The following is a 4,085-nucleotide window of genomic DNA, read 5'->3' as shown; positions in this document are numbered from 1 at the left end:
CCAGTGCAGCCTGCCCGCGTCTTTCCTGGGCTGGTTTCCAGCCCCCTCTCACTAGCACTCTTACAGATAGCCTTAATATACTGAGTAGTAGATGCAGAACACCTTTACCACAAATGCAGGCTAAAAAAATATTTTAGGACTTGGCAGATTTTAGACAAATTCTGAGAGCTAAGACATTTAATATGGTGATGTTTAGCTTTGATTAAGTCTCAAGAAAATGCCTCTGTGTTTGCTTAGTCTGGAGTTCCCAGCATATCAGTGTGTACAGAAGAGTCTCTCAGGGAAGCCATCTGGTATGTTATAACACAGTATGTACTATCTTTCCTAGTTGCCAAATACATGCATTCAATTAATGATAATCATCTGCTACTTCTATGCAGTGATACTTTCTTTCCCCCACCCCTTCCTGAGGAGTCTCAGCCAAGCTTTGCATAATCACCTTAGGAAACCTTGGTGCTGAAAGGTTGATTTCCTTCCCAGACAACAGTGCACCAGTGGGGTCTGACACAACCCTTGCTTGTTGATGAGAAGGAAGTAGAAACACAATAGCATTGCTTTCTCTCACGCGTTCACAGCTGGGCTCCCAGACAGCATCAGCAAAAAAAAAGTACTACATAGCCTGCAGAAATGTCATCAGGACTTGAGAGGTGCTGATCTAGGAGTAACAATTGCTCTAAGAACAGCTGTTGTCATCCGTAGAGATTTAGCAGTTCCACCAGAGAAACACTTTTGCCAGTTTTCCTCACTATCATGGAAAAACTTATGTCAATGCGATTGCGAATGAAGGTGGAAACAACTACTTTAATGCTAATGCAAATGCACAGAAAACCAAAACTGGATTCAGGACTGAACAAAGACTGAAACAACCCCTCAATCATAGTTATATTACATTCCAAATAATAAATGAATCAAAAATAAATTTAAAAGGGAGAACAATTAGTTAAAAGATGCTCCATACACATTTGACTTTATCAGTCACCTTTACTTTCCTATCTTATCATGAAGGCAAATTCTGACCTAAGCGGATCTGCACTGCAAAGTGAATCTAAATTAATTCCCCAGTCCTCTGGCTGAGGTCAGGACAACATCAGGTGAAGACACAGTGAGAGTTCAGACCAGCAGCACTAGAGAACACCTTTGCATGGCTGCATATCAGAAGCCACAGACCATTCCAACACCTATAGCAAAATGGAGCTTTTCAGTAAAAGAACCAAATAAATAAAATCTCACAGAAACCACAGCATATATAAGACAGCTAAGTGGAGAGATGAAGAGTTTTGCCAGTATTTTACATCCCTGAAGCGGTACGATCAAGCCTCATTAGTACCGCCCTGGTACTGCCAGATCCTCCCAGGCAGTGGGTGGGAAATAGAGTGAGGAAAATGGTCTTTTGGAGACTGCAAGACTAATGCCTCCCCCTGTGTGCTCCTAGCCTTGCCTGGCCTGTGACAAGAGATGAAGGGAAGGTCCTGGTAGGTCTGAGGCAGTGCAGCACATGTGAGACATATTTTTTCTTCCTCATTTCTCTTTCTACATCTGGCACCAGCCTTACTTACCCCTATGTCACTCTGTGAACACCACCAGGGATTTACCAAGCTGAACACCTGCTTGCATGTGTGACATAGTGACCTCTGTGGTGTTTGTGTGCACCTCTGCTCTGTGTCTGGGCTGGAGGGAAGCAGTGTGGAGGTGTCAGTGGTGTTGGGCAGGCAGGGCTGACCCCAGAGCTGCTATGGTGAGAAGTGGTCTTTGTAGGAAGCAGATGCTTCAAGGTCAGAAATAAAAAAGATCCTGGAAGAGCCACCTCCTATCCTTCTCAAAATCTCTGAGGAATCATTCAGCATCAGTAGATGTAGTTCTCAGGACCGCTACAGAAAGCGTTGCTCCAAAAGCCTTTGAAACCACAAAATTCTTGTCCTTCTGAGAAGTCAGAATGTGTATTGAACACAGGCAGCTCACAGGGAGACAAAACAAAGAACTGGACTCCACTAAGCCATTTTGAACAGTTTAAAGAACCTACATAAAGAGAAAGAGTAGGAAGATGGTCCTGTCTTTACTGTAGCAAGGGGATCTGCTGCAGATCCTATGGTTAGATGAATCACAAAAATTTACATCTCCCAAAATTCAGTTGTTATTGTTGCATTGTGCGAATACATCAGTGCAGACAAACCAAAAGCTTTTCAGTGCAGTAGCAGAAAAAATGTGACCTCATATAGAGAGACCAGATAGCTTTTTCAAGCTACTGCTAAACTTGAATTAAAAGTCTTTGTCAGTAGAGATTTAAGTGATTAAGAGATTAAGAAGAGGAAAAATCAACTGAAAAATTAATGTGTCTTGGTTTCTAAAGTCCCATTAGAGCACTGATAGATGTTCTTAAGCCAGGTAGCACTGAGAGTTCTGGCATTCATCTTCCAGTTCTGCCTCTGCTACTTTTGCTGGTCACTGCACGCAGGATGCATGCTCATGCAGGGGTTTACATTTTTATAAACTTTGAATTTCTTAAAGTAACTCTTTACTCCCCCTTGTGGATTTTTAGCAAAGCATGTTCCGTCTACTTGGAATCCAGCCGGATTGTATTTTCCATGACATATATTTGATGTTAAATAGATTGGTCATAATGTTGGGTCATGAGTTCTGTTCATGAAATGTATTTCCCTCCAAAATAGAGTAGATTACCAAAACACTTTTGTCCAAATATATCTACATATCATTTCCTATTTCAATGATCATATAAAGTAACTTGAAAAAATTTCAATATAATTTTTCCAGCAGGCATAAATTAAAATTCAACTGTGTGCTTTAGAAAAAGACCTTTTGAGGGTATATGAACTACCCTCCAAATAACATTTTTAATAGTGTATGAGAACAAAACCATCTTTAATATATTGAATTTTTTTGTATAATCAAGTTTTCAGGCAGCCATCACACTCTCTGGTGTGGCCACACCAGGCACAAATTGGTTTTTTGTTTTTTTTTTTCTAGTGTGTGCTGAGTGTGAGTATATACCCTGTGAATGCAGAGAGAATAGGAATGAGCTGTGGAGTTGCACAATGAGGGTAGTGACAGAATTTGTTATTCCTGTAGCATGTCAGTCATCATGCTCCCTTACTGTTAGCTGTCACACCGCATACATCTCCCACAGATGCAGAATACTGATGGGAGACCCTCTCTTTTCAGCTTTGTTTCTCATTTTCTGTTTATATAACACATTCATCAAAACTGTCTTATTCATATTCATTCCATTAAATTATGCTAATTTTTTATATTTGTTATTTGAAACACTTCTCAAGAAATTAGGGTGCAGATAAAGAATCAAAGGGTGGAGGTTTTGCAGAGCATGTGGGTGACGGCTGAGTCCCTATAACTCCGCATATGCACACTAATAATTGCAGCAAATATGCAAAGGTAAATCAACCTTCCTTCACTGCAGATGAACCCTAAATTGTACATTATCATATTTCCCACCAGCTGAGAATGTGCACATGTGGAGTTACTCTCACTTTGTTGATATCATTTTAAGCCTCTGTTACCTGATCATGACTCTGAGGTTTAGGTCATTTTGCCAGCAGTCTCCACAGCTGAAGCTGTTACCGGTTTTCACCTACTGTAAATCTGTTATGTTCAGATCACTTGGCTGAACATTTATGTTTTCTTTCTCTAGATTTATTCTCTGGTTCTTAATTTTGTAATCAAATATATGCTTGGCATGTCCATATATATAATGACAACTCACAAGGCAATTATTTTGTGCTTCAGATTCTTGGCTATGATGTCTTTAAAAATAGAAAAAAGAGGAGCAGTGATTAGAATGTATTTGATTTAGACTTTGATTGATTTAAATGAACATAAATATACACTCTATTTTTGGTTATTCAGAGTCAAACAATTTTTCTTCCTACCTAAGAACTCTGGAGAAAGGAGAGATCTCTGCTATAAGCAATATGGGCAGTAAGCTTGGAATTTTATATCTCTTTCTCTCTGCTTCTGCTGCAGACATATTTCTCTGAATCCAGTGCTGAAAACCAGGCCAGATTACAAGGTCTTAGTGAACCAGCAGTGCAGTCTATAAAGCCCAGCTCCTGCTG

Source organism: Buceros rhinoceros, unplaced genomic scaffold (assembly GCF_000710305.1).
Source record: "Buceros rhinoceros silvestris isolate BGI_N320 unplaced genomic scaffold, ASM71030v1 scaffold3089, whole genome shotgun sequence".
NCBI lineage: Eukaryota > Metazoa > Chordata > Aves > Bucerotiformes > Bucerotidae > Buceros > Buceros rhinoceros.
The sequence above is the reverse complement of the archived record's forward strand: the minus strand, read 5'-3'. Positions refer to the sequence as shown.